We start from the raw sequence: 22,704 nt of genomic DNA on the forward strand, positions 1-22,704 counted from the left end.
AGGAAATAGTGCTGATTTGAATCAAGAGTTAAGGCCAGCAATTAATAAACTAATCAGGAATAAACTGATGGATTGTAACCTTTTATAATCAAGCTGCTCCAGACGGTACATGTGATTTGATGCTTTAATTAAAAAGAACAGAACACGGCAAATTGTAATGAGCTTTGCTGTCATACAGGGATGCGGTAAATGCATCGTAATTCTCTGACCTTTTAATTCTTTTGTACCTGAAATCCTGCAGAGTGTATGCTTGTGAAAGTAAATGGTGTATTCATAATCACACATTTTGAAAAGAGCTGTAAATGAGGTAAAGGAGGAGACTTTGGAGATTTTTTTTTTTACACAGTTACTTTAATATCTGGATATATAATACCTATGTTAAGATTCAACACAGAAAAACTGATGCTTCCAAGAAAAACAAAATAAAACACCTCTTTCTGGAGCACTTACATGTGCACACAGACACACACATCTATCTATAAAAATAAAAATATACTGTAGGTGTCATAAAAGATGGAAGTGGAAACAATCATTAAATCTCAGTTTAGGACCACACTCCAAGGTAAATATTCACCTGCTTTTCACTTTCATCTTCATCTACATTCCAGCTATGTATTTGCAACTCTTCTGTGAACACACAGGCAAAATACTTGTTTCTCATTTTGCAAGGAGACGGTTTCACAGCCCAACACTTCCAAGATCACACCATGTTTCCTGAGGTTGATTTTTAAAAATACATTGACCATTAACCATATTTCTAGTAATTAATCTTTTCTAGTGGCTGACTAATTACAAAAGTTTCTGACATACAGTGAAAGGAGAATCTATCAGGAGGCGTTTAGGACATTTTTGTCCTACTGACTTCTTGTTACATTATACCATGAAGACACCTTAAGTATTGTGAAATATTTAAGTGATGGAGAGTGGTGAGGAGATGCACCCTTCACTCAGTACATCACTGAGATTTGTCTCAGTAATCACTAAAAAGTCTTCCTGGTCTCCATCTCATTACAAACTCTTTACAGCTCTCTGTGCCACAAGGACCTCACAGCAAGGTGTCATTCCTTTGTCATTTCTGGATGAGACTCCTGCAAACCAGGGCATCTGAGGCAAAAGGTGAAAATAATATGGATGTACCTGACCCTTTTCTCAACGGTTTAAGACACTGTGAGCACAGCAGGAACATCAGCCTGTCTATTAGCTCACCATCCACTTCTAAGGTCTTGGTCCTAACCTTCAAATAAACTGATGGATCTGATTGTGGCTGCATGAGAAATCACAGTCCATCACCCAGCCGTGCTCCTTTGAAATAATGTATATCAGAGGCCAGAGGGTATGGGAGCGGAGGATGCAGCATTATCAACTGAAGGGATCTGGAACAGGCACATCAGAGAAATACAGAGCATAACCCGTTTTAGAAAACAACTGTTACTTTCAAAATTGCTATTTTAACACTTCTTTTCTCAAAATCAACAAAATTACATCCACCCATTAACACACACCTGGGTTTCTTTTCTATTATGAGGAAGAAAGAAATGGTCCAGAAGTTCTGCAGCAGCCCTCTAGGGAATGCGCTAATCCTTGCTCTCAGGTGTTCAGCAGCTCGTTTTAGCAGCCACCGCCTCAGATTTAGCACCTTGTCTTTCATTTTGCTGCCTTCAAAATTTCACAAATGCTCATGTTTCCTCCAGGTCATGTATCCCCAAGCCATTCCCAGAAGGTACTGCTGTTCTCACCTTGCAGCACACATGTGTAACCCAGGAATGCAACAGCAAAAATAGTTCAGAATGCTGAAGAGTGGAGATGAATTGCAGACCAAGTAGAAAGTCAGTAAGAAACAGAAAGTAAATTCATGTCTAGACTGATTTAAAAAATAATAATAATTTAAAAAAAAAAAAAAAAAAAGGTTTGTATTCACTCACCTTTAACCAGAGGCTATTTCTTTTAAATATATTTGTTGATGAGTCATGCAAGGTACTTCAAGCTTAACAATACTTCCTAGCACAAGTTTTTACATGAACTGGTTTTATGGGTTGCATCCCACCACACACACAAGCAGACCATGACAGTGTGTTCATAAAACACACTGGGTTTTTACGAAAGACTGCGTAAGGGTCCTTGCTTTACTTGAGCAGATTAAGTTTCGGAATTCTACATTTATCACTGAAGCATATTTTTTGTGATTTGGATTTTTTGTTTGTAAACAGAATGTATTTGTCATTACCATCCATATTTGTTGGAAAATATTATTGCAGATTCCCAAAGGAATTAGAAAATCAAGCAGACTTTTTTTTTTTCAATATAATCTGATCCAAATTTCATACAGAGTCATCACAAGAGCATAGACGGTGGTGTTGCTTTTGTACAACCAATACTGAGATGCTGATTTTCAAAGCTACCAGTCTGCAAATATTATCATAGTTCAAAGCACAAACAGTGAGGATTTGGGATTTTTTAATTAGGGATGGCTTTTTACCTTGAGAGGACCTCTATGAAGGGACCCAAAAAATTCAGTCACTAGATAAACATAGGAGTACTTCTGGTGAGCACCAGACAGCCCTCAAAGCCAATTGACATCCAATGTTCCTATAGAACGTGTGCAAATAAATCTAGTAGATTTATGAGTTTAAGATGTCCACATGTTAGCAGGTCTTGGAACACTTGATTTTATATGAAATGACCTTTTGTGCTAGATAATGAAAGAATCTGAAGGTACTGAAAGAAATTTCTAGTGGCTAATTTGTAGAATGGCATCAGAGATTAGAAGAGACTGCTAGGGAGTCCTTTCGACTCCCAAATAAGTATTGTAACTCTATAAACCTAAAGGACAAGACTTTATAAGACCAGTAGACCCTGAAGTGATAGTCTAAAATCACCATAAATCCACCAACAAGGTGGTATATCCTCAGCCAAGGTGGTTCATAGTTTTAAGATTCAGATATTATTGTTACAATGTATAATTTTAAGCGTAACATATTACTGAGTGCCTATTAGAGTAAATGCCATTACATTAATTAGAGTATTGTCATTCATTTGATTGAGTGTATTTTAATAATATATCTGACTCTCTCTTTTGTGAACTTTAAGTAATACTAAATTATTAACAATGCTTATATACAAATTGCCTTCATTCGTCTTTACAGCTAATATCCCATAGAGATTAATAGAAGCGTTTCATACTCTCATGCATTATCATTTGAGATTATCTGCAGGTTCCAGATGAAATGTCTGTATTACTTCATGGTTAGTTCATTTTCAAAAGGTTACTTTTGCAATAATAAAGGCAAGTGACATTTTGTTAATGAAGTCTTATCTTCACGCACCAAAAATATGATAGTTCGCAAACCCACTGACAATAATCTCATTTTACTGCCAGGTGAATAAATATGGTATTTCACCTGCTGCTAGCAAGAATACAATTCCCACCTTCTTTTGTAGGAACCGGCTGAATAAGTTTTAACTACATTATCATAGGATCATAGGAAAGTTTATGTTGGGAGGGGCCTCAGGAGGTCTCCAGTCCAACCTCCTGTCCAAAGCAGGGCCAAATTCAGGGGCAGACTGGGTTGCTCCTGGTCAAGTCTTGAAAACCTCCAAGGACAGAGATGGCCCACCCTCTCTGGGCAACCTGTTCAGCTGCCTGTCTCAGGTTGTTTTCAGCAGACACCTCCATTCCCAGCCTGTATCACTGCCAGGGCTTATTCCTTCCCTAATACAGGACTTTCTATCTGTCCTTGTTGAATTTCATAAAGTTCCTGTCAGGCTATGATCTCTGTGTTTAATTATTGAAATCCACTTTAAAAAGCACAGGTTAATACGCAGTGCGGAAATGTTCCTAAATAGCAAACAAACAAACAAACCAAAAAACAAACAAAAGAAAAAAAAACCAACCAAACAAAAAAACCCAAACAAAAAAAAACAAAAAACAACCCACAACTGTTCAGAGCATGACACTGTACTGCTTTGCTTCTATTCCTCACTTGCCAGCCAGTATCAGAAGTACACACAATCATTCTCATGCCCATAATGGCCACTGGCAAAACTGAGACTTCAGATTTGCAGCTTAAGTCATTCACCTGAACTAGCTGATCTCTTGTTCTGTCCTGTGCTTTGATAACCAGCACCACAGAGGCATGATCCACATTTTGACTGTTCATGTCACTGATAATTTGGTTGACATAGTATATCTGAAATGGTCTTAGTTACCTTTGACATTACCTGATTTGCCTCTAATCAATACGTGAAAACTTTACAAAAGTAATTCTTGCTATCATTGGTTAATGCTGTCAAGAAGGATTTGGGTCTTTGCTTGGGAGAGAGTGGGCTCCAAATTTATCAGTTCTGAATAACTGAATTCCATCAAAGCAATGAGAATGGAATGTCAAATTTTCTGAATAAGTAACCTATGAGAAATCATCAGTCACTGAAGATCCTGCAGAGCTAGATATGCTAATAAGGCAATTTGCATAAGATATGCTTTTGTCCAAACATTGAAATAACATTCTGGGCCAAATTCCTCTGATTTTAACAGTGTTTCATTTTTTTCCACCCCAGAGCCTGAAATATTCTGCTAATCTATGAGCCCTGCTGGTTGCTCCCACCCATTGCATGCTGTATCAGATCACACCTCACGGCTCCATCATTCTGAACAGAGAAGCCAAAACGAAGTCAAATATGTGATGCCCTTCAACAATTCCCCTCCTCAGAGGAAGATTAAATTCCCTTATATCAAACCAAATGCTCTTCCTCTTTGTCTCTTTATACTGAGACTGCTACTGAATGCTCATCCCTACTGTCCAGCAAACAACAATCTGGTGCAGTAAAGCAAGGCCTGGTCTCTTTGCTATAGCTTAGGAAAAATTCAGTATTTAACCAAATCGACATCTGTGTTCTAACAGAATGAATGGCCTTAGTCATTTTTAACTTGCACAGATAAATGAATAGCTACAATATGGTCTGCATAAGTATCAGTGTTGACTAACGAATACATAAACATTAAATTATGTCTGTATTTATTCAGAAAAAAGTGTTTTTACTTTTGATGCAGTTTTATGAGAGGTAGGTACATCTGTGATGTGAAAGGCAGGGGGATGCAGATGTACAGCAGCATGCACTGCAGTGACAGTACAAATGGACTGGTTGCCACCAGCTCAGGACCCTTGTAACCTGCCTCCTGGCCCTCTGCCTCTGCTAAATTAGTATTGGGTTTTACTGATCTCTGTTTAAAGGGGAGAAAAAAAATCAACAGCCCAAAACCCATAAGTTGTATTATTTGCATATCAGTAACAGAAGTCTTTATCAAACACTTAATTTAATTAAAGATTTCCCAAACCGATCCCCTAAACTTTTGTAACTTTAAATCATATTTCTCATTTTATACAAGACAGAACACTAAAACCCCATAAATACAGTTATTTTTAACTGTAGGAGTTAAACTACTGGTTGCAGCACTCTGTATCATTTGGAATTGCTAGTCAGTTTAGATAAAATCTCTTATAAAAGCTATTTTAGCATTTGACAACAAGAACTGAAGAACTCATAAATTGGAAAAATACCAGAAGAAAAGGTTGGAGGTGGCAATGGGGGAGTGGGAACATGTTTAGCAAGAAGTCTCATGAGAATGCTGTACTGAAAGATCATTCCTGTTCTAAATATAAGCCTTTAATACATTAGCCATCCTGTTTTTAACATCATATAAAATATTTCTAGTCTGAAGCAGAACCAGCAAGACAAGGCAATTCTCTGTAACTTACCCATTACTTATGAAGAAGAGAACAGGAAAGGTTTGACATCCTGGTTGGAGGTTCTAGTGCATTTTATACCACAAATATATCATCTTCATTTGATTCCATCTTTCTTTACTTTCTGTTATCCTGAAAAGTCTAAATAAACTTGCCTAGACCACAAGAGTCAGATAATGGAAATTTGGGTCTATATCTTAACTAAATATTCAGAATGCCATCCGAAATACTCAATTTAGGAATCGTTAGGAGAAACAGTTATTGTGATGTAGTAAATGAAAACTCTGCCCCTACTGGGTGTATTTTTGGAAGTTAATATAAAATCTATGTCATACAGAGTTGCCTTCTTCCAAGCCACATATATTTTGTACCCACTTCATGACTGATGACATTAATCAGCAAGGATAAGGTATGCTTTATTTTATTAAACAAATAGTCACTTTTATTTCTGAGACAAAAGTGGCTGAGCAGTAACCGGTGCTCTACTCATCCATGGTCTCAAAACGGAGCTCTCCCGCTTCATTTCTTAAAGACTTTACTTGTCACTCAGAGCTCTGAAGCAGTTGTTCACTGAAAGATCAATGAAATACGAGTCTCAGAGCCTACTAGAGAAATGAAAGAGCTAAATGTGATCTTAACTACTCATTACCTAGGAAGAGAACAATGACTCACATCTACTTCAGCACGTTAAACTGCCTTTGAGAAACTATCATGACTCACAAGTCCTGCGAGCACACACACAAATCTGTTTCTCAGTTCCAGGCATTTAGTTCTTCTATGGAGAAACTAAGCTCTCTTCTCCTTGAACCTGTCACAGCCTTACATTAATGTAATCACCTTGACATCAGCCAGTTAATTGAATCAGAAGGGTAGATGCTACATATGTGTTTCTTGCTGACTGGGTTACATAAATGGTTGATCTATAAACTGATGAGAAATAGCACATGTGAAAAATGCAGTTGTGATTCGTGCTAAGATGTTTAATGTTTACAGGTATAACCAAATGAGGCACGGACTCTGAACTTGGAAAAGGGAAAGGTGGTTGAGTTCTTTGTAAACAGTTATGAAACTTGTTTAGGAAGTTATATTGATAGAGGGAACTAACATTTAAAGGGTTAAGCAACTATATAATAAGGGCCTACTAACAAGCTAACATTTTAAACCACATAATTAATATCTAGTTTAGAGCTGTATGTAACTAATTGTGCTAAAAAAAAAAAAAAAGCAGGACTTCATTAAATGCCGAGATAAGAAGTTTTACAGCACCAGCTGCAACCTTGACGAGACAAGATAGCCAAGATTTACAGCAAAAAGGAGGCACCAGTTTGGTTCCAGTCGGTTTGGTAGCTTGGATTCCAGCCAGTTCCTTCTAATGAGCCAAAGGTAAAAAGTCCACTGTGACAAAGCTGAAGGAGCCTTCATCCAAAGACCCCTAAAGACCCTTCCTCAAATTCACCAAGTGACATTGCGCAGGCGCAACAGGGAAGGGTCAAGGAGGGGAATATGTAAATGGTTATCTGAGACTCATTTTAATAAAAAGCGGGGAAGGTCATGAATATGTATAGGCGTTTCTGGGGTCATTATGAATATGTAATACCATACTGTATTTAAGCACACTTCTTATTGTTAAAGGTGTGCGTGTTGGGTGGAGTGAATCCCCCGCGCACCCAGCGCTGTTTTGCTTATGCTCTAATGAACATGTGTTTAAGGAATACAAGGAATTGGATTAAACGTTGTTTATCCATAGAAAAAGCGTAAGTTATTTATTTCACACATAATAGGAATCAATTATTTGTTGTTTCCTAACAGGTATTGTAAGATTTTGCTTTGGATTGCGATTAAAGCAACTCCCAAAACCAAACTGACTCCAGGAAGGTTTTCTTTGTGGACACGGTTACCTAAAACAAAAACATTTTTCAGCAAGTGTTTGAGGGGGATTGGAGGTATTTTGTCTTCTGAAGTGTTCATTTTAGTGACAAAAAAATCCATACCCATTGAAACAACATCAGCAAAACTATTCAGTTAAGCAAAGCTAATCAAGTTGACAGACTCAGAGTTGAAACGGAAGCAACAAAGTCATTTTAGCAGTACTGGCATTTCCAATTAATGATCTATCAGTTACTGTTGCCGTTAATATGTATATACGTATACTGCCTTCTGAGAGGTACTTACCATCCAGATAACTGAAAAACAGAAAGCATTTTTGCTGATCTGAGCTGTGGAGCAGTTTTCCACTGTGATGATCTGAATATGACCAGACAAATCCCAGTGGAGATCACACTGCAGGAAAAGGTATCACACTGGACAACGCCCTGAGTATTCACATATTTGTCTGGCCCAGATGGAGAAGCTAATTGGCGATAATTAGGGTGTAAATTTCCAAGCACTGCAGCTTAGCTGCCCTAATTCCCACTAAGGCCACTTTGTCTTGCTAGTAGACAGTAGTCTTGCTTTGAAAGTACAGGAAGCTATTTCGCTTTTAGCACTGAAGTGTCTCCAGCAAGAATAGTGTGAATTAGTGAATGGTAACTTCACATCCAATTAACTTCCTTCTGTTAAAATGCCAATGAATAGTGGAGATGGCTTGTAGCTGACTAGCGGGCTAATAGATGCCCAGAAAGAAAAAGCCTGTCACAAAAGTCACTGGGAAAATTAATTAAGATTATTTATGTCCACAAATGGGATTACCAAGTTCATTTTCACCTTGAAGAGGCAGGACTAGTGCACCCCCAGGAAGATGGTAGAATTATTGCATACAAGGTTAAGTAGCTGAGCAAACACTTTGACCTGCCTGCCAACAAACTACTCATCTGAGCGACTAGGACAGCTGCAGGTGGCACGGCGTGCACACCCTGCTTTGAGAAGTCATTCTCTGATGGTTGTTCACTGGCCTGTCTGAAATAACCAAAGCAAACTCTTATCAGAAAAGCGTCTGCCTTGCAAAACTCTGAATTATACCAAGCACAATAAGGTTTCCCTGCTAATCATCTCAGTGCAAGCGAAGAGGAACAAAGACTTAATTACTCTTCCAGCAAATGGTACCTCCACACTAATATCCAGAAACAGCACTGGGGAGCATCTGTGCCTTTATCCATTCCAAAATTATCATATGTGGATTATTTAATCCTGCAGGGCTGCCAGGTATGAATTAAACCCAAATGCATTATGTTGTTTCCAATCCTTTGATTGTATTTATCAATATGCTTTGATAGCAAGTGTGAGACTTCCTTGAACTTAATAAAAACGTGTTCATAAAACACTGACCATATGTCCCAAGGGTAGTGCTGTGTTTTCTAAAGATCTAATTTGTAAAAGGCACAGAGAGCTGAGACTTGCAAGTCAAGCATATTTACTTACATGTTTAACAACATATTCTGACCTTCATTTCTTAGAAACCAGAGAGAGTCAGTTAAAATGAATGAAATCAACTCGTTAAGTTGTAAGAAGCAAAAATAAAAATATTGCCTCTGTTAGCTACAAAAGTGCATGAATACTGCATCTTCCATTTTCCCACCACACAGCCAGGTTTTTCTTTAATAACACAACTTTTAGCTTAGAAACTTGAGTCCTAGAAATGTTAGTTTAACAGTGCTGCAAAGGCAAAGAAATATTCAACTTGATTGAAATCCTAAGCAAGGTGTGAAACCCAACTGGAGGAAGTCTGTAGGTAAATGAAGAGCAATCGTCTGACTAAATTTTGATCCAAAGCTGCACCAGCCATAGTCATGTAAACCACTTTTATTCATAGTGTCCTTTGTTAACTTACATAGTGACTCCACGTCAGATGTGAATTCCAAACCCTGCAGTTTTGGGCCCCAAATCTGAGGCGTCTGAATTTACTGCCATATTATATTGTGAAAGCAGGTCACCACATTACTGAATGTCTGTCAAATTCGTGGGGGCTAATAGCAGATATTCACCCTTCTGTTTACACAGCTTCTTAAATGAGATTCTGCTTCAATATGTAGGTTTTATGGTATCTTTATGTATTGTGAAAATGTGTCTTTTCTTAACAATAACTAATATTTTACTGTCCTTGCAAGCAAGAAAAATGTTCATTAAAAAGCACAGAACATTGTAAGACAGCCTGAGATATGCAGGAAATGTCCCTACAGGAAAGCCAGTTTACTTAAGGAGACTGGCACACATTTGCAGTGTGGTTTATATTTTAGCAGTTGCTATAATCTCAGACCAACTACATCCTTAAAAAAATCCTGAAAGACAGATAGGGTTCCAGAAGACTAGTAAAGATAAACACCATCTTCAGAAAGGGAAAGGGTATAGCCAGGTAATAATTAATATTTTGGCACATTTAATTATTAGTTCCATGAGTTTTCTCTTAATTCACATTAAACAAGTACCTACAGGAAAGTAAGAAAAAGTAGCAAGGACCAAAGATTAATCCAGGTAAAATTGTATCAAATGAAACAAAATTCTTGCTACAACAAAGTAACAGGGCTTGGGACAAGGAAAGAATGAATTGAAGCCATATAGCCTAGGTTTTGACACTGTTTCATTTGACACTTTCAAATCATAGAATCATAGAATCATTTCAGTTGGAAGAGACCCTCAAGATCATCGAGTCCAACCATAACCTAACTCTAGCACTAAACCTTGTCCCTAAGAACCTCATCTAAACACCTTTTAAACACCTCCAGGGATGGTGACTCCAACACTTCCCTGGGAAGCCTGTTCCAGTGCCTGACACCACTTTCTGTGAAGATTTTTTTTCCTAATACTCAATCTAAGCCTCCCCTGGCACAACTTGAGGCCATTTCCTCTTGTTCTATCACTTGGTACTTGGGAGAAGAGCCCAACACCCTCCATGCTACAACCTCCTTTCAGGCAGCTGCAGACAGTGATAAGGTCTCCCCTCAGCCTCCTTTTCTCCAAGCTGAACAGCCCCAGTTCCCTCAGCCGCTCCTCATCAGACTTGTGCTCCAGACCCCTCACCAGCTTCGCTGCCCTTCTCTGAACTCTCTCCAGCACCTCAATGTCTTTCCTGCAGTGAGGGGCCCAAAACTGAACACAGGATTCAAGGTGGGGCCTCACCAGTGCTGAGTACAGTGGCACAATCACTTCTCTAGTCCTGCTGGCCACACTAGTCCTGATACAAGCCAGGATGCTGCTGGCCTTTTTGGCCACCTGGGCACACTGCTGGCTCATGTTCAGCTGCTGTCAATCAACACCCCCTGGTCCTTTTCTGCCAGGCAGCTTTCCAGACACTCTTCCCCGAGCCTGTAGCACTGCCTGGGGTTGTTGTGACCCAAGTGCAGGACCCGGCACTTGGCCTTGTTAAACCTCATACAATTGGCCTCAGCCCAATGATCCAGCCAGTCCAGATCCCTCTGTATGGCCTTCCTACCCTCCAGCAGACCAACACTCTCACCCAATTCAGTGTCATCTGCAAACTTACTAAGAGTTCACTCAATCCCCTCATCCAGATCATTGATACAGAGATTAAACACGACTGTCCCCTATACTGAGCCCTGGGGAACACCACTCATGACCAGCCACCAACTGTATTTGACTCCATTAAATAACTCTCTGGGCCCAGCTATCCAGCCAGTTCTTGATCCATCACAGAGTGCACCCATCCAGGCCATGTGCTGCCAGCTTCTCCAGGAGAATGGTGTGGGATACGTTGTCAAAGGCCTCACTGAAGTCTAAGTACACCATATCCACACCCTTTCCCTCACCTACTAGTTGGATTACCTTGTCATAGAGACAGATCTGGTTGATCAAACAGGACCTGCCTTTCATATACCCATGTTGACTGGGCCTGATCATATGGTTCTCTTGTATGTGCCGTGTGATGTTATTCAAGATCATCTGCTCCATAACCTTGCCCAGCACTGAGGTCAGACTGACAGGTCTGTAATTACCTGGATTGTCCTTCTGTCCCTTCTTGTAGACGGGTGTCACATTAGCCAGCTTCCAGTCAACTGAGACTTCCCCAGTTAGCCAAGATTGCTGGTAGATAATGGACAGTGGCTTAGTGATCACCTCTGCCAGCTCCCTCAGCACCCTTGGATGTATCCCATCTGGCCCCACAGACTTGTGGGTGTCCAAGTGGCGTAGCAGGTTGCTAACCATTTCCCCTTGGATAATTGGGGCTTCATACTGCTCCTCATCCCTCCCTCTGGCTCAGGGCGCTGGGTACCTGGAGCACAACTGTTCTGACTGTTAAAGACTGAGGCAAAGAAGGCATTTAGTGCCTCAGCCTTTCCCTCATCTTCTGTCACTACGTTTCCCCCTGTGTCAGTACGTTTCCCTCCGTGTCCAGCAGGGGATGGTGATTCTCTTTAGCCCTTCTCTTGTTGCTAATATGTTTATACAAACATTTCTTGTTGCCTTTCACAGCAGTGGCCAGGCTCAGCTCTAGCTGGGCTTTGGCCCTTCTGATTTTCTCCCTGCATAAGCTCACAGAATTCTTGTATTCCTCTTGAGTGGCCTGCCCCTCTTTCCAAAGGTTATAAATTCTCCTTTTATTCATAAGTTCCAGCCACAGCTGTCTATTCAGCCAGGCCGGCCTTCTTCCCTGCTGTCTTGCCTTCCAGCACACAGGGACAGCCTGCTCCTGCACCTCTAAGATTACCTTCTTGAAGAGAGACCAGCCTTCCTGGACTCCTTCGTCCTTCAAGACTGTCTCCCAAGGGACTCTGCCAACCAGCCTTCTGAACAGGTCAAAGTCTGCCCTTCAGAGGTCCAAAGTACCAGTTCTGCTGACAACCCTTTTAACTTCACCAAGAATAGTAAACTCAATCATTTCATGATCCCTATACCCAAGGCGACTTCCAACCAACATGTTGCCCACAAGCCCTTCTCTATTTACAAACAACAGATCCAGTGGGCCTCCTTCCTTGGTAGGCTCACTAACCAGCTGTGTTAGGAAGTTGTCTTCCATGCACTGCAGGAGCCTCCTAGACTGCTTCCTCTCTGCTGTGTTGTACTTCCAGCAGACATCTGGTAAGTTGAAGTCCCCCATAAGAACAAGGGCTAGCGATTGGGAGACTTCTCCCAGCTGCCTGCAAAATATTTCACCTGACTCTTCATTGTGATCAGGTGGTCTGTAGCAGACCCCTACCAGGATGTCCAACTTGTTGCCCTTCACCTTGATTGTCACCCATAGGCACTCAAGCCTGTCATCACCCTCCTCAAGTTCCAGACAATCAAAACCCTTCCTGACAGACATGGCTACCCCACCTACTCTCCTTCCTTGTCTATCACTTCTGAAGAGTTTATAGTCATCCATTGCAGCGCTCCAGTTATGACAGTCATCCCACCATGTTCTGTGATTGCAATGTAGATTAAAGAAGTATGGTTTGGTTGACATTTTTATGTGACTATTGACATTATGTTCAGAGAATGCAGCTGGTTTTGCTATTCACAATTCACTGTCAAAGTGGAAGGCTGGTGCAAGATTCTACTTTGGGTCTAACACTAACCAAACCTTCTATTAATATTTTGAATAATGCAGCAGAGAGGATTATTTACAGAGGATCCCTTAACTGTCTGTGAAAGGGTATGATGCAAACTGAGAATCATCATGACAAGTTAAGAAATCAGTGTGAAAACTACACACAAATCAACAAAGAAAAATGAAAAGCACTACATTTAGGAAAGTATAATTAAATATACAATATTAAGAGTGGGAACAATCAGACTCACAAACTGAATGTGAGTCAATAGTACCAGTCTGGAATGAAAGCAGAAAACATTGTACTGGGACATATAAGGAAAAATGGAGCACTGAAAATGTGAAGTAATTAAATTTTGGGACATCGCGTTTGTGAAAACTGTGTACACTGGTTGGACATAATTCGGGAGATATTAGAGATGTGAAACACACGGCCTCTGAGATAAAGCAGAAAGAATTTATCTAATTTGACCTAAAGAAAACTCTGAAGACCTGCAAGAAAACAGGCTTCAAATATATAAAGCAGTAGTGAGGGTAGAAATAGAATACAATATTCTTTGCCCACTACAGACAGAATAACATGTAATGGTCTTAAATTACAAAAAGTTATTTATATTATAAATTAGAAAGACGTTTCTATTGGTAAAGACAACAAAGTAGTGGAACAGATTCACCCACAGAGACCAATTCCATGAACTGGAATATTTTAAGAACAGTTTACACAAACCTATGTCAAGAAAAATATGATCTGACATTTTTCCAGGTAGTTAACTAAAAGGCATGTGCCTTCCTACCCTATTATCTATGATTTTAAAATATTTTAAATCAAAGAGACAGTGGTCTCTTTGTTTTAATTAAGTTAAATGAGCAAGGGAAAAACCTATTGGCTTATTCTAGAGAGGTGATCAACATCCCAAACCTGTCAGTGTTTAAGACGCATTTGGACAATGCCCTTAACAACAAGCCTTAACTTTTGGTCAGCCCTGGAGTGGTCAGGCAGCTGGACTAGATGATCTTTCCAGGTGAACCATTCCCTTCCACACAAACCCCACTGCAACAGTCTCCAACAAAAGAAGCCACAGTACCATTAACCAAAGAAATACGCAGCAACCACATTACAGTGGGAATCATTCTCAGGTTGAACAGCAGCCAGGAGACTTCTATGAAGCAATTTTCGAAAAGCTATTTTCAAAATGGCTTTATGGATGGTTAGAAGTACTTTTCAGTACTCAGTGAATACAGATTTCTCATACTCAGACAGAAGAACATTTTTTTTCCCCAGATTAAAGAAGTAACTTTTAAAAGAGATGGACCTATGAACGTAATATTATAAGAGATTCAGACTATGGTGTAGGTTTCAAACCAGAATTGCTTAGAAAAATCAAAACTCTTTGTCTGCATCTGTAAAATAAAAGCAGGAACAAGAGAACACATTATAACATTTCTGTTTAAGAACCCTGCAGCCACCAACATTACATCAGTATTATCTCTTTAATGCCCAGTTATGACAGCAAATGCAACAAAGATAGATATTCAGGGTCTATATGTGATGTAGTCTATTTAACCCAGAAAGCTCCAAGTAATGCAATTACTTTGTCCTGTTCCCTCCATTTACTTTTGATTTGAAAAATAACAGTTTATGCAGAAGATACATTCCCACAGACTTTGATGCATAATTCTTCTAAGGTCCAAGACTGGATGGTTAACTAGACTTTGGTCACAAATTACAAGTCTCATTACCCTGCCTAACACATATTGCAAGTCACAGAATCACAGAATGCTTTGGGTTGTAAGGGACCTTTAAAGATCATGAAGTGCAACTCCCCTGCCATGGGTCACTACATTTTTCACTATGTCAGGCTGCTCAAAGCTCCATCCAAACTGACCTTGAGAACTTCCAATGGTGGGGCATCCACAACTTTTCTGGGCAATGTGTTCCAGTGCCTCACCATTCTCAACATTAGAAACATTCTTCCTTATGCCAAATCTAAATGTACACTCTTTCAGTTCAAAACCATTACACCTTGTCCTGTCACTACAGGTCTTGGTAAAAAGTCTTTCTTCATCTTTCTCTTATTTTGAAAGGCCACAATAATGTTTCCCTGGAGCCTTCTCTTCTGAAGGCTGAACAGACCCAGTTGTCTCAGCTTTTCTCATAGGAGAGGTGTTTAATCTCTCTGATGACTTGATCATTTTCACGGTCAAATGATGTCTTACCTTTTATTCAAGCCTTTTCAAAAGGCTTACTGAGATTTAGGTAAGCACAATATCTAAAATCCATTTTTAAAATGTCTACCTACTTCCTCAAAAAAGAGAAAACCAGATTTTTTTTAAGCCCAAATATTTAGACTGCTTCTTCTGGTATTATCTCTGATGGACTGGGTAGCTAAATTTCAGAGGGAATGCTAAACTCCACTACCAGCCCGAACCTTTCAGGTGAGATTGTGTGGAGGATCATACTTTATTGGCACAAGCAGAAGGAGAAATGCTAATTTCTCTGCAATTGGTAAATACTGTGCAGGAGCAGGGAAAGGCAGTGGAGTAAACAAAGAGCAGGGGAAAGGACAGCCTTAGAATTTAACATGATAGCAGGCAGCTGAACTGCACAAGCACATTTAGACATAATTGAGCTGCTCTATTTGGTACTTCAGAGCTCACAAACCATGTTGGTTCTTCAGTTACTGAGAATATCAGCTCAACTGAGTGACTTCTCTTATCTTTAGGTTTAATTCTAGATAAAAGAGACTTTCATGGCAAAGAATAACTGAGAATGGATTGGATAGAACTGTAAATCTTTGAGGACTTACTCAATGTATGTGATGTCTGATACAAAAGCCTGGATATGGCCGTCTTGTTCAGAGCAGTCTGGCTCCAACTTTGCTCTGTTTACAGTGATTTTTTATTCCGTTATTTTGTGACTTCTAGGTATTATAGTATGAACGGACTAGACAGGGGGAAGTGGGAGAGATGTGGGAATGACAGAAGAAGATGAAATATGACTGGGAGAGGAGAAGATTAGGACAGGGATTGACCCTCCAGCACTGTAAGTAGTGCAAGGTACTGACCTGTCTGGTGAAGAAGTGCCTAAGGAAATCCTCAGATTACTTCTCCATGTCTGCTTGAAATTTTGACACATCTACACCCACCAACCACTAGTTTTTGTACCAGAGGAAAACCCCAGCAAAGAATGACCTGATTGTGAAAATTAGGCTTTGTGGCCATGTAGGACAAGTGATTTAGCCTCCAGCAGGCAGGCTGCAATGGAAATGTGGGGAAGAAAAAAAATGCCTCAAATTATTAAAAAAGTAAAGGTCCAGTTGTTCTATGATTTGCCTTTTGTGTCAAGTTCTGGGCTCCTCAGTACAAGAGAGACATGAGCATACTGGAGAGTCCAGCAAAGGCCCACAAAGATGATGAAGAGACTGGAGCATCTCTGTATGAGGAAAGCCTGAGAGAGTTGGGACTACTGAGCCTAGAGAAGAGTAGGCTTAGGGCCATCATATCAATATATATAAATACCTGAAGGGAGGGTGCAAAGAAGATGGAGCCAAGCTCTTTTCTGGGGTGTCTGAACAGAGGACAAGAGGTGATGGGCACAAACCGAAACAGAGGAGGTTCCCTCTGAACATCAGAAAACACCTTTTTAATTTGAGGGTGAAGACCACAGGCACAGGTTGCCCAAGGAGGATGTGGAGTTTCCATCCTTGGAGATTTTCAAGGACATGGTCCTGGGCACCCTGCTTGAGGTGACCCAGATTGAGCAGAGGTTTGGACCAGATGACCTCCAGATGTCCCATCCAACCTCAGCCATTCCGTGACTGTGATTCTGTCATCCATCACTACTAAGCATGAATAGCAGTCAGTTTGTTCTGCAGGTTTCTTAACTTTATTTAGGACTCATGCCACTGAAAACAATGAAACATATCACAGGTGAGAAAGGTTCCAGTTTCTTGAACTTCAAGCTGACAGGGTTGAAGGTGCCAGGCTAAGAGGCAGAAGAAACACAGCAACCCTCCAGCTGATTAAGGAACAACACAGATCTGTATCAAGAGTCTCACATGGTTCTTGCCAGATGACTGTAAAATGTAGTTTTGAAACCATTATTTTAGCCTGCTATTGCGAGTAGAACAAATGAAGTTGAAAGTTCCAGGCTGTAAACTTTAAATAAATAAATGGGAATGTAGAGTCTATTTACACTAGATATTTATGCAATCCCCACTACAGTAGTGTCAATACTCTTACCAATATTTAATGTACTTCTCTTCACAATAATGCTGTAAGGTCAGTGAATCTGTGAAACTGCACAGTCAAAAATACAAGGTTCATGAACCCCAAGAGAGAATGCTGTGATAAGACTCAGTAAACCTATCATGAAGCGTAAGCCAGTGATGGGATATCTCCTCAAAGAAAAGCATATGTGAATTCTAGGTCCTGCTTCTACCATTTCAGATCTTCCAGTGTCATTGAATCCAAATATGTTGGATTGACTGTACATGCACAGACCAGCTGAGCACGCGCCATCAGTTCAATACAGAGCATGACAGGTGGTGTTAGTTACTGAGTGTTCATACGCACATGTGCAGCTGCTGTCATCCAAGTTTTGGTCATCTGACAACAAGATGTAACTTTCCTGCTGTCTGAAACAATAGCAATTACCTGTAAGAATATGCTGTTCTGGAAAGCTTTGCAGGTGTGTTGTTTACCTGTTTTATCCAATGAGTGATTACATGGAAAGTAAATAAATAAGCCTGGAAGCACTACTTAGGTGTGCACCTAAGCAGCTGAATTTACAATTCATATAATTAAATGATGTCATGAATCTGACCTGAAAATGAGCTAACAAAAGCCACACAATGAGCACTCATGTCTCAGTCCTAGGCTCTCATATTAGTCGCATGACTGCCTTTTCTGCCTCATTATCTCTCCGTATGGCCTGAGTTTTCAAAGGAAGTGACTGTAAATTTATAAGAACATAAATCCAAGACTGGGCATGCAGGGCAGAAAAAAATCATGTGGTGAACATCTCAGCGAAGTTTGAATGTGTTTTTTCAGTCCTCAATCCTTGGCTGTAACACTACTAGTAGTTCTCAATAAATAAATAGTAGTTCTCAATAAATAGATTTCTCAAAGTGTCTGCCAAACTGCCATGTTACTTGTCTTTATGTGTTATCAAATAAGGATCCAATCCTTAAGCACTTCCAAAATACAAATAATACATATGCATTATATATACAAATCACAGGTTTTACTTTTCTGAGCGTACCCACAGATGTTCCATGAGTGTGAAACACTCATATGAAGAAAACTTTAAAATCATTTAAACCAATATTCAAAGAACCCTGAGAGAATGTATTTTACGTTTCTTTTTTATTTTTCAGAAGATTCTTTAATTAAAAAGTAAGTTGTTAGAAAGCTGAGTTCCAGCTTCTGCAAAACAGAGGCAGATTATTCTTATTATTCTAGGCTTGAAAACATTTTGCATGGCCATTGAGAGGTTAAGTTCTTTAGAAAGTCCAACACAGATTTCAGCATGATATCTTTTCACAATGCTAATACTGGCACGCTTTGGAACTGAAAGGCAAAGTCTTCCGTTAATCTAGTTCTGCCAAGGCAAATACCTTCCCGAATTTAGCGTTACAGACGGCATCATCCTGAGCATCAGCTCCAGAGCTTACAGCACCAAGTAGGGACAGAAGCAGGACGACAACTGGCAGGAGAAACTTCTGCTACTGACCCAGATTTCTATATTTGTGGAAATCCGACCCTCATTTGCACCATTGTAGCTCCTGAGAAGCAAAGAGGTATCTTTAAAAAATCAGTGCTGGAAAGAAATTCTAGGTGTTAAAGCGAGAGTATGCATAATTTACATTTTACCAGCACGGTCTGGAAGCTGCCATTCTAACAGAATTATGCAGATTTGGTGCCCCCTGCTGTCTTTGCTTCTATTGACAGAGTGACCGGTGAAAAACGTGTGAAAAAAAAGTGGTAAATGCACTGAACTGCACAAAACATCTCCAAAGGGCAAAATAAAGACTCTGCTCAAAAATATATATTTCAATTAGAGTGTGAGGCCATGGTCTGTTTTGGTGAAGCATCCAGGAGCTGAGAATAGCAGAGACGTATGTTGGTAGAATAATGATCACAAAGAAGGGAAAAAACATCAAGTGCAGCATCATAGAATCATACAATGCTAGGGATTGGAAGGGACCTCGAAAGATCATCTAGTCCAGCCACTGAAGGGAACTGCATGGAGACCTGAGCTTCAGCTTTGGCTCACCCCTCTTGCTTGAGAGCAGGACCACAGAAAGGATTCAGTCTTTTGTGGGGATAAAACCATGTGAAATCTTTGTGGTCCCTCTTTTCTCACTCACAGGTGGGTCTGCTACATTCCTGCCTATCAACCCTAAACAGAGAGTTTAAATAGTCTCAAACCTTTTGTATTATGGTAGCACCTACAGGTCTCAACAAATATTAGTACCAGTGGTACCCCCAGGTATATACTGGGTGCATCTACATAAGCTTTTGTATCAACTAAACTGGAAGATGTGCTCCAGAAGCATGCCAACTACACCAAGCTCCTGCAAAGGACAAGCCTAGAGCTAAGCCAAAGCAAAACCCCTCCAACGTCCACAGCATGGCTGTTGGGATGGCAGCACAACCTGTTTCTCTTTACAGAGCAAATCTTCCTGTGCCACACTGCATGTTAAAGCAGATGTGCCCACTTAAAATGAGACTCACCCACTGAATCTCACTGCCACCTAGGACAGCTGTCTAACCTCTCCTTCCTTGTAGCTGCTTCTTCCCAGTGCATCCATTTCGTTAGCACGAGCAACCATCCAGCAACCCTCTGGCAGCACACAGGGCTTGCTTAACTTCTAGACTTAACTTAAAACTAATCCTTTTTTTTTTTTTTTTTTTTTTTTTTCTTCCCCAGGGTTGATTTTTGGTTGGATCAATTTACTGTATGGTCATGTGGGTGACCAGTCTGATGTAAGAAGCAGGGAGAAATACCTCTTTTGGCAGCAGTACAGTCTTAGATAGGCTTAAGCTCATCATGAAGATTCTGACCTAAAACAAATAAGGGCATAAGGTGCCAACAGGTGCACTTCTGGCATACTACACAATATAAGTGATGACGAAGCAAAGCTACAGTGCCCCATCTGAGCCTCTGCAGAGACAGGACTTTCCAAGGAAGAATGTCTGTTTAAGTGATTTTCTACTGTCAGTCATCAGTAGGCTAACAACTGGTAATTTTGTCTGTTTATTCTCAAAGACACTTCTTTAAATGAGCCTTTGTTCAGTAGTCACAGCAATGAATCAGTCAGTCAGTTAGTTCCTCCCTTCAGAATCTGTGCTTGAGGATGAAGAAAAAAACCCCAAAACATAAAAACTTAACAGAGAGAGAACAGTCTTGTCTTGCTGCAACAGGGGTGTTTACTGACTGAGATCGCTGCCTGTATTCCTGCAGACACTGGTGCTAAGACAGCGTTGTGCTGTACTTCAAACAGATGGGAGGCAGAGGATACTTCATCATGTCATATTCTCCTAATGCTGGAAGGGGTTTTAGGACTGATATTGAAATTACAAGCCACCGGCTGTTCTGGAAAAGCTTTCTGGCGAACAAGATGAAATGTCTGTCATTTCTATGGTCTGAGAAGGTTTTTCAGCTTCAAGAGAAAACAATTTATCCAGCTTCTCTGACACTTATTTGTACACACAAGTCCTGAACAGCCATTTTCAACTCTTGAACTCTAGTGATGTGGCGAGATGGCATGATGGGTATTACATTTCCTGCAGCAGTATTTAAACAAACATCCTTTAAAATGTCTTGCTCATTCCCACCATCCAGAAATCTTATTTTGTATTTTGCACATTTTATTTTTATACTTCAGCATTCGAAACGCCAGAAGGCAGGAGTTTGGCCTGGTAATTATTGCACCCTCATACAAAACTTGCTTGCTACATACTTTATACTTGTTATTTTACTCAGTATATCAGCTACAGGGGCTGAGTATAAAAATTCACTTTATCTCCTCTGACCATTGTGTAAGTCTGTCCTCTTCTCACCTCTTTTCAGGCTAAAACACATCCACACACAGCCATGTCGGGGGTTATGCAAGAAGAAGATTACGAGGGTGGATCCACTTGTTTTGATCTCCCGAGAGAGCACCGCAGCTCACCCTGCTGCCAGGCTCCTGCAGCTGCCTTCTTGCTCTTTTTCCAGTCCTAAGCTCTCTTCTTTCACCATTTTTTTTCTTTCGCCCCTGAAGTAAATTAACAAATTAATGTGCATATCTAGCCACAGTCAGTTGCAAAAAGCCAGGCCTTGATGCTCTTGAGAGTGAGGAGGCAACTTTTAGCTACTGAAATGCACTTGAGTGGTGGAAGAGCTGGTTTGTTCCAGACGGGTTGTGAAGAGGGATGAGCGTGGAGGTTTAAGTCAGAAGGTCTTGTTATCACTAGACCTCAGGGCACCAGCTAATCTGTTGGGGTGTAGCGTTATTGCAAAAAGTGCATTTTATCGTATTTATGTCTGTATCTTAAACACTTGGTTTCGGTGAGACATCAGAGAGGCTTCATGAGCCTCTGGCATGCTGCACCATAGCAATTAAAAACAATTATCAGGAGATTCCCTTCCAGTGCATGCCAGGCCCCAATGTGCAGGAAGGGATGAAATACATTGCTAGTCATGCTCTTCCCAACACATAAATTGAGGTAAACATCAACACACATGTCACATTTGTTTCTTCTATCAGCATACTTTTTTTCCCATAGTTCAAGTATTGGAATACATTTCTTCCAGCTGGTACCTATATGGATCTTCTTTCATCTAAAAATGGAGATTTGCCCATTGTGAGTTGTAGCTTTCTCCTCATAGGACAAGAAAACAGTGTTAGAGTAAAGAACACAGAAATGTGCAGCAAAAACCCCAAACTCAGTTCACAACGTAAACAAAAGATCTTGCACTTAGTACACTTGTTAGACATCCTGTCTTGAATAGGATGGCAAATTGCCCGAGGTTTTGTTTAGACTGGCTAGCAAAAAACCCTATAAACAAAGTAGAAGACAAACAGGTTTCTAACATGATTTGTCCAGTATATGAGGACTAAAAGCAAAACTTTTAAAGGTCAAAAAGTAGCAACAACAATAACAAAAACCAAGTGGGAGGATTAAAATGAGCTACATGTAATATATATATATATATATACACAAAGCAAAAACAAAGACAAAACCAAACCAAAACAAAACCACACAAACAAAACAAACAAAAACCCCAAAGAAACAAACAAAGCCACAACAACCAAAAGCACTCATCTATGATCCAGAGCCAGAATTCAAGTCATTCAAATAAAAAAATTCTGTAGCAAATATCCATATTTCAGGGTTAGTTTAAAGAGTGAAAGATCCATTCATGGTTTCCTTCAAGAAACTAAACTAGAATTCTAACAAGTGTATACATATGTTACCATATTAGTAAGCACCAGTATGTATTCTTAGGTTAGAATGACATTATATCACATACTTCTGTTCTCGTCAGAAGCT

This window comes from Streptopelia decaocto, assembly GCF_964273445.1.
Source record: "Streptopelia decaocto genome assembly, chromosome: 3".
Lineage (NCBI taxonomy): Eukaryota > Metazoa > Chordata > Aves > Columbiformes > Columbidae > Streptopelia > Streptopelia decaocto.